A 10,295-nucleotide genomic window follows, 5' to 3' on the forward strand; every position below is an offset into this window, starting at 1 on the left:
CATGTCCATAAGAATAAATGAGTCATAATAATATGTCTCAATCCTACACAGAGGCTGGAGAACATTGTGTGTGGTTTAGACAGTCATCGTGGTTTTCTATGACTAAAGCAGAAGGTGCACACAGAACATCATTGCAGAATCAGACGCCTTTCTACAATTACATGCCCAGTAAACCAGCAGGACCTGGTCTATAAATTCATCACTGCCTGTGTGTAAAAACTCAAAAAAAATTAACCCATTAAATAGAAAAAAAAAAACATATAATACAGTTTATACATCAAAATTTTGTAAAATTGTAAAATTATATATCTCATATCTACCTATCTTATATAACATAATTATCTGCCTGTTTTGTGATTAGGGTTAGATGAACAAACCTACCAAAATTTAATTTGGATTTAACAGATTATTGAAATTCATATAGGAGTCCCTGCTCCTGCAATCTAAATTACAAGCCATAAATTGTATACCTGGTTGCTCAGTTAACTAATACTGGGCCCCACCCATTAAATGGTAGCTGAGCAGCTAAGTATACAATGTATGGCTTTCCACTTAGTATGCAGGAGCAGGGACTCCTGACATTTGACAGGAGTCCCTGCTCCTGTATGTATCTGAATCAGCTATCAAATCTAAATCTATTTTCTGGAGGTTTCTACATTTCTAACCCTAACCACAAGACAGTGCTAATTTGAATGCTATAATACTAGTGTTAGATATAACAATGGCATACATATCATCAATGTCTGTAACTGTATTGTCTTTTCACATGTAACATATAAAATGTCTCCTCCTTTTTACCATCAAAGTTAAAAGGTGTTATCCAGGCTTAGAAAAATAAGAAATAGAACCACGGTTTGGAGTGTGGTATTGAAACCCTGCTCCGTTGAAGTGCATGGAGCTCTATTGCAATACCACACACAACCTGAGAACAGGGGTGCTGCTGTTTTGCAAAATCTTGGATAACCCTTATAACTGAGGCTCCCAAGAGGTAAGGATGGGGACCTCTGTTCTATACATTGCCAATTCCCTCTTATCACAGAATATAAAGGAAATTCTGAATAGAACCTTGTATTAACCATCGGTACATTTAGACATAGTCATTAGGTCACTCTTAACCCTCCCTTTTCCAAACTAACTATGCCCAATTTTGTTCTCGTTGTTGTTTCTGTGAATTTTCTCGGCTTCCAGAGGAAATAAAATACGTTTCTACTCTCATGTTAATACATTAGCATACGTTAATGCCAGTACCGACATGTCCCCTCAACCCAAACCAATTAAGACGACAAAATCTGGTCCCTCTCTGGAATCCGTAGGTCACTGCACAGCCAGACACTACGTTATAAAAATCGTACAAAATTTAGAAAATGTTCTTGTATTTGATTTGTAGGAATATATTATGCACTGCTGCCACAGTAACTGCGTGGTAATTAGAACACGTTGAAGGCCGGACGGAGCCATAGAATGTCTATTACTACCAATCATTGTAGCCTCCAAAGCCGCAAGAAGCATAATAAAAGCATAAAATATAGTAACTGACGTTAATGAGTTAAAGTTGGATTAAATCACAAGGTGTGTACATTATCCAACTAGAAAACATCACTTCTTACAAAGCTCACATTCACCCTACAGCCAATTAAGGGGAAATCTCCGAGTAAATAAGAGCGGAGTGCAATAATATATACAAATATATGTATGTTTGTGTGTGTGAATGGAGTCTAGAAGAGCTGCCATAAAAAATAATAAATTTCACGATTTTCCCATCCGTTGCGCAATTTCAAATTTCATATCACTGCAGTCAATAAAAATTTGCAGAGTAAACATTTGCTCACCAGGTACCTTATCTATACAAAACGAGTCAAATATTTATTTAGCTCAAGAATTTAAAGACTACAGGCGATTAAGAGAAAGCAAATGTCAGGAACCCTGCAGACATTCACATTCCAGGTTTTAATATAAAAAAATGACACATGTGTTACCATCACCATAAGGTGAAATGTATATATAACATGACATGCGTTTGTTTTTGTTTTGTTTTTTTCCAGGGTTTTTCTGTTTTTCAAAAAAATAAATTTATTGAAACAAGTTTTCTGTGCGCTCCTTCTTTGAACTATATACTTTGCGCTAATAGGATATGGTCCCACACCATCTTTGTCCGTTTGATGGCCTTCTTTAATTTTTATAATGCCGCTCATTGTATGGCCGCCATTGTAAAGTAACAGACATTATATGGACTCGAACTGACGGCTGCCCAAAAGGACGGTGGGTGAAGTGTTGGAACGTAGAAATTAACAGAATTTACCATAAGGCTAAGTTTCCACACAATTTTATAAAGTGAAAGTTTTTCACTTTAAAAAACAGTGAACATAACCTTAAAGTGTCAAAAGTTTTGATCTAAATAATTGGACTGGACCATTTGCTAGCATGACCAGGAGTGGTACGGTCAGAATGTACCATCAGGTCCATTTGCTTTAAGTACTGCACATGCATAGAACGGCGTTGGTGCAGGGAAGCCAGTGCCACGATCCTTTTTTTATTCTAATGAAGCCGTGTCATAGAGATGCCCCGGTTCAAAAAAAGGACCACGGCATCAGCTTTCCTGCACCGACGCCGTTCTTTAAAGATGAACTAATTTTTTTAAAAAAATCTCTTTGGACCGTTTGCTAATTTTTAGCTAATATTCATGAACCTCGTTAATCAAATCATAATGAATCGCAATAAAGCAGCTAAACCGTTGTAGCTCTAATAGGGGGACTATTACAGAGTATAGGTCTGTAACACAGATGTTGCTTTGACAGTGCCAAAAAAGTGTCAAAAATGTCAATCTTCAGCCAGTCAATCTTTACATTTTCTCCCTGGACAGAAGTGGATGTTGGTGGATCAGCAGCGTTCTTCCAGGACAGCAGCGGACACTGGTGGATCTGAGGTGTATACTTACGTTTTCTTCCTGGACAGCAATGGATGTTGGTGAATCAGTAGCATAAAATGAAGTTTTTTTCCCTGGACAGCAGTAGACATTTAGAAGGGCAATCTAATAGAAGGGCCTAGAACAGACAGATGGAAGTGACCGCACTAGCAGTGGCACTGTTATAGAACTAGAGGGGCCTAGAACAGGCACCTGGAGGTGACATCGACAGCAGTAGCATCCTTCTTGACCTTGGGGGCCTAGTACATAGACCCGGAGGTGGCAGCAGCAGCAGCAGTACTTGCTTCCACCTTGAGGGACCTAGCATTCAGACCCGGAAGTGGGGTTTCTTAAATGTATCCAAATTGACAATAAGTATTTCCTACCAGATTATTATATTAATTGGAGGGTCAGGAGTGAATATTACTTGATATTTTATTTTTTTTTGGGGGGGGGTGAATATTTTAATGGGTACTTCTTGGACAGACACTGGCACATAGCTGAGAGCTGACTGCTGGCTGATGTTCCAGTCGTTAACATCAGACAAAGGTCAAATCCGAACCTATCCAATCTTGGTTCATCTTGATAAATGTCAGCCTCTTTACACTGGGGCATCCATGTCCTTATAGGGGTCACAATGACCCCTGCCACACTAAATGCCCATTCGATACAATGCTGCTGGCTGAGCAGGACAGCAGGATCAGAGCTTCTCTGCCAGCTGCAGCCAGATGTTGAGCTTCTCTGACCAGAACTGCACCAGGTAAGTAATATTTTTGACAAGGTCCAAGCATGTTTAGCGAATTTTCTTACAAAATCTAGCAACAATTCAAATTTTTTGTGAATTCGCTGCAAATCTTTGCTGGATTTGCTTCACTTATCTCTAGTTTTGGTCATGTGGAAAAGACCTAGAGGGAAAGTGTTTAGTGTACAATTCCCATAGCTTATTGCAGATTAATACACTTTACATGTATTTACAACCTTTTGGGCACGTCACTCCCGGCCTTTCGGGGCACATCACTCCCGGCATGTTTAGAGGGCGTCCTGCACTAGTCACTCAGTCACTAGTCTCTGGCGCCATAAGACCTGTTCTGGCCATTTAACTAATGATCACTCACATGCCCTGACTAACAGAGTGAGGAGACATTGACTCCCCACCCTGCCAGCCACTCTTGTGGCTGCAGGCAATGTTTTGCCTGTGGTAACAAGAGGCCACTCTCTCTATGAAGTTCCAGCGCTCAAGTGAAGGCAATCAAGTGCTGTCTGCAGAGAAGAGATGTGCGGGAGCCAGGTGAGTATTAATGTCGGTTTTTGTATGAGTGTGTACGTTTATTTTTATTTTGTTTTTGAGGATACCTACATAATGGGTAGGAAACGGGGGTAACTTTCTACAGGGGGGTATAACGGGAAATTTGGCAAATGGTAGTGGCTTACCAGAAGAGCCCAGGGGATAACTTTTACTGGGGAGGGAATGTCTACATTGGAGCCTTTATTTGCTGGTGTTGGTACACTGGGTTTGGTCAGTAACAGTATGGTGGTAATATTTGCTTCTTTGGTAATTTTTGTATTCTGGTGTTACTTTATAGCTATGACTATTATTTAGCTACAAAAAGTATTATCATGCCCAGAAAATTGTCTTTTGTTAGTTATCTGTGATATTACAACTTGGATCCATTGATATCAAAGGAACTGGGCTGAAATATAGTTGCCATGTTTTTTGAAATCCTGGATATCCCATGTGTAGGATTGGGACAAAAAAGACAGCAGAAAAGTATTGAGTATTGTTAAATTACATTAAATGCTTCCCCTCTCACTAGGTGGCCTTGTTTCCCCCATTACAATGCATTTCCAGTCCTGTCACCCCTGTCACTAGTCAAATTAGCCTAGGCAACAGTGCTCAACTGTACTGCAGCACCCCCACAGGATAACTAAAGTATTACCTTTTTTTTTTTTTTTGTCTTGAAGCCATGTACTGTATTTTGTGTTTTTCATTGATACCATGCATCGCCATGTAATATTTTACCCAACATTCTCTGCGGATTAATATTATAATCCATTTTACCAGACGTTGAAACTCTATTTTCTGATCTAGGGTCTAACCTCTTTGAGACCTGAAGCTGTTATGGAAGTTGGCTCAGAGTCTTTACTAAAGTGGAAAGAAATGTTAACATTTTTTTATTTTTTTATTTTAAGCTGGGTAAGGAGAAGTTTTGCAGAGGATTCAGAGTGAAATAGTAGACTTCTTGCTTAGAGATGACTTCATGCAGCTATCATATATGTATCATTCTGGAATCTGCAGTACAGTCCAGGAATTTGGAAGCCTAACCACATTACATGCAAGAAAATTCTTTGACTTCTCGAGAGCGTTCCTATTTCTATTGTATAATTGTCAGACATCTCTTGATTAATACATACAAATGACACACACTGCATTCATGTAAACCGTCCCAAGCATGACAACATTAGCATTACTCTTCAGCCAGAACCTTGCCTTAAGCTTATGTCTGCCACATCAGATGGGGGTGTCCCAAAAAATTACTCTGAAGGTCCACATACACCTTCAATAATAGACAGATGAAGGATCGTCTGGCCATCAGATATCTCCCCTGATTGGCCCCCATCCTCGGCAAACACAGGAACCTTCGGCAAGGCCGAAAGTTCCTGTGTTCTCTATGGGGAGGGTTAAAAGAAAGGGGTGATGTTTCCACTTTATACTAAAGGAGTAAAGGCCGTATTAAGCGAAGTGATTATCGTTTAAAGATTCGCTATAACAATCGATCGCTAGTGAAAACTAGAGATTTTGTAGTGAACGATTCTGAGGTTATAACATTCAGCGATTTCTGTTTTTGCTGTTTTTATATGGTCGCTAATCGTTCCTCAGGACGACCCACACAACATGTTTTATCGGCTTACTACACAAACAGATATGCGAAAGATCGGCAAAATACCAACATCATTTTTAAAATGTTGAAAGACAAAAATGAACAATTTTTTGTTCGTCATTTGATCGTTGGGTGTTATTACATGGATAGATAATCACTCATTTTCGATCCTTACAGCAAATTTTTAAACAATAATCGCTTCGTATAATAGGGCCTTAAGGGCCATACTAAATGCCCGATTAATGCAGTAAGTGATGTCCATGCAGCCCTTGCTGTATATAGAATGTAATAAAGTATATGCTTACCTTTCCAGGCTCCCCCGATGTCCTCCTGCCCGCCGTCCTGAACCATCTTTGAGATGGCAGGCTGCTCAGCCAATCACTGGACGAGGCAGGTCAGTACCACAGCCAGTGATTGGCTGAGCAGCTTGTTAATTCACAGGCAGCTTCAGAAGCTTCAGCAGTGGGTGCTGTGAACAGGGAACGTAGGGAAAAGCGAGGAGGACATCGGGAGTTTGGAGAGGTAAGTATAATATTTATTATTTTATTTACACTATCATCAACCATCTGCTGCGCACAGCTATTACATACAGTTGCTGGCCGATGAGCTTTATTGTTGAAAGACAATGATCAGCCAATGATCGGCTCTTCAGCTGATCATTGTCTTTATTTCACTGAGTGATATCTGCTCGAATCGGCCTGATTGGGCAGGTAATCGCTCCATGTAATAAGGCCCTAAGGCGCATAGCCATGTGTTTCTTCCATCTCGTTCTAATGAATGGTGGGTTTCTGAACTCTTCTACATATATGTGAAGCGTATTTACTATTTCACAAAACGACTGTCAGACACAGAAGGATTCTTAACACGTTTAGAATCTGGCAGGACAAAGTGAAATGATGATACCGTGATAATAGAATGTTACACCTATGTACCATTGATTTAAAGGTGGTTTTATAAGAAAAATTAACCAGAGAAATTAATAAGAGATCACAGGTGTCCGACCTACGAACCCCCACCGCAATTTCCGTATCAGGCCCCCGGCTTCTTTGTTATGAATAGAGACGCAGGTACAGCACATGACCCGCTGCTCTATTCATTCCTATGGAGCCGCTGGAAAAAGCAGAGTAAACCGTAAGCGCTCTTTATTCGTCTCTCTCTGGCGGCATTATATGATTGAATAGAGCCACTGGAAAGAGCTGAGTGAGCCAAAAGAGTGCTTACACGGCTGTCTCCTCCATAGGAATGAATACCATACCTGTGGCTCTATTTATAACAGAAGCCGGTTGGCCATACGGAGATAGCTGGGGGGTTTGGAGGTCGGACCCGCCGTGATCTCTTAATTGTCCCCTATACTGTGCTTAGGGGACAGTAGGTTTTCTTGGAATACCCCCTTTAATATCAGGTAAGCTTCTAGCCAAATAAAAGTCTTTATAAAATCATGTATGAATGATGCTAAATACCACAACATGACAAATTTCCTCTAAAAGGAAAAAGTGCAGAGTAACCACTTCCATTACTACATGTCACTGTGTAGTCATTAGATTTGGCATTCAGAAGCCTGGCCTTTGTTTGACAGACATTCCAACCACATATTATACATTAGTTAGCGCCTAGGAGGTTAGGCGTATGACATGGTAATGATAGGTGTCACCTTTCTTTAACCAGCGACATGACAATTTGTAAATACATCTAGTTGAGCAGTGCAGCGGGTCATGTTTATTCAAGTCACACTCCATCCAGCGACAGGCAGAGAACTGATTGTACATTTTATGTCTCTGTTTATTCCTGTCTGCCACCAGACAACACAATTGGCAATGCTCTACTGCCGCAGAATAGAGAAACACTGGCTTACTCGTCAATGAAAAATATTTTTAGAGCAGTAAAAATGGTTTAAAATACAGAAAGAAATAAAAAAAAAGGTCAAGATAAGAAATAGATAGATAATACATGTCAACAGAAGTAGATAGAAGCTGGATGGATGGATGGATGGATGGATGGATGAATGGATGAATGAATGAATGAATGAATGAATGAATGAATGAATGGATAGATAGATAGATAGATAGATAGATAGATAGATAAAAGGAGATAGATAGATAATAGATAGATAGATACATAGATAGATACATAGATAGATACATAGATAGATAGATAGAAGATAGATAGATGATAGATAGATAGATGTTTCATTATGAAATAAATCGTGTTTATTTTGACTACATCGGAGTGCCGTGGAGATTTCTACTATATACAAGTCAAGTCGTGGTCTCAACTTCCCGCAGGCACCCAAACATCTCCTGGGTGGTGCTGCTCCAAGATACAGATTATCTAGATAGCTAGATAGATAAATAGATAGATGTGGCATAGCTACCATAGAGGCAAGGTAGGCAGCTGCTATGGGGCCCGTGGGGGAGGGGGGCCCAGGGATGCACAGGGAAAATAAGAGCTGTCCTGTGTCTTTCTGATTAACCCCTTATGTACTACAGTGTATAGGTGACCCAGTGTTCACTTACATGCTGCAAAACAAAAAAAGGCTTAATAGGCAGAGGACAAGGAGATCTTTGCTCTTAATCATTAGCCGTGGGCCGTGCACATAGCGATGTGCGGTTGTCAGCCAATAATTTTAGGTCTGGACCTAAAGAAATGATCAGCCCAACATTTCATCATATTAAACTGAGCGATAATCGTCCAAATCACCCTGAATCGGCCCATTATCGCTCCGTGTAATAGGGCCCATGCAGTGTTACAAGTGAGACAAGCACAAAAAAATGAACACCGGACGACATTTAGAATTGAGATATTTAGAGATTTCTGCATACAATCTGTGAATAATTCCTCCATTGTTCTAATCTTTTGTCTTAATAAACAGAACCCCCCCCCCAAATCTACAGGTCAAATGAGATTTCATCACGTAAGAGGCTTGAAGTAGAAGGGTAGAAGTTGCTAGAACTATAACACAAGAGGTCGGTTTTATGACGTTCACATAACTCGACTCAAAGGTAACTCAATCAGACGTAATGCCAATAAAAGCCTCTTTGTTTGCTCTTTGTTAATGGTGTGCTTCCTCCTCTTAAATCTGTGTTCCTAGGTCAGAATTTTCATTCGCGACTTAGTGGAAGTCATTGCAGTTCATTTGCACTAAGTATCTGCTGCTGGGGATTTTTCCCTTGTGTCTACAAAAGAAGTAGGAAAGCTGTTTGCAGAAAGGCTGCTGGGGGATTGCGACTTCCACCCTGCGCTCACAAAGGATCTACAGGCAGAATTACCTCTCCCGATGTCAGGATTTGCTCAATGTTTAATCTGCTGAGTTTACAGAACATAAAGCTCCAACTCAAATTACCCATCGCATTTTATCAGCTTCCAAAATTGCAATTAAGGACAAAGTACAAACAAATATTTGCCCTATTGTTCCTGTGATTGTCCGCCGCTGTTTGGAACACTATAGCCGATGTTGCAACTTTCTCCATACTTAAAAACTCTCAGCATACAGTATGTACTCATTGTAAACTATAGATAACATTTAAACTATGGGTATAGAGTGTTCTGAAATTAAAGGGTTACTTTCAAATCAACTGGTGTCAGAAAGTTATACAGATTTGTAAATTACTTTTATTTAAAAAATCTCAAGTCTTCCAGTACTTATCAGCAGCTGTATGACCTACAGGAAGTGATGTATTCTTTCCAGTCTGACACAGTGCTCTCTACTGCCACCTCTGTCCATGTCAGGAACTGTCCAGAGCAGGACAGGTTTTCTATGGAGATTAGCTGCTGCTCTGGACAGTTCCTGACATGGACAGAGGTGGCAGCAGAAAGCCCTGTGTCAGACTAGAAAGAATACACCACTTCCTCCAGGGCATACATCAGTCGATAAGTCATGGAAGACTGGAGATTTGTTAAATAGAAGCAACTTTCTGGTACCCGTTGATTTGAAAAAAATAAATAAATAAATAATATATATATATATATATATATATATATATATATATATATATATTATATATATATCGCCGGAGTACCCCTTTAAAGAAGTTGCCCAACCTGCAACAAAGGATAGATGATAAGTCAATGATAGACTGCTGTCTTAAGAATAGGTGTCCTAAGTCTCTCTTTGGAATGAAATAGTAGTCACAAGTGCACACGGCTACTCCATTCATTATTATTTATGGAACTTTTTATCTTCTGCAGTCCCATAGTGAATAGATTGGGGGAACTCCTTCTAGGACCTGTAAATAAGAGAGAAGTTTTGTTGGTTAGGACAATTATTTGAATTATTTTCATGTCGCAGCCAAATGTAGTTTTTGCATTGCCATTTATTACTCCTCACTTTTTAAAAGTCATAACTATTTTATTTTTCCATCTACAAACATTGGGGGAGATTTAACAAACATGGTGTAAAGTGAAACTGGCTCAGTTTCCCCTAGCAACCAGATTCCACCTTTCATTTTCCAAAGAGTCTGTGAGGAATGAAAGGTGGAATCTGATTGGTTACTAGGGGCAACTGAGCCAGTTTCACT

This window comes from Dendropsophus ebraccatus, chromosome 2, assembly GCF_027789765.1.
Source record: "Dendropsophus ebraccatus isolate aDenEbr1 chromosome 2, aDenEbr1.pat, whole genome shotgun sequence".
Classification (NCBI taxonomy): Eukaryota; Metazoa; Chordata; class Amphibia; order Anura; family Hylidae; genus Dendropsophus; species Dendropsophus ebraccatus.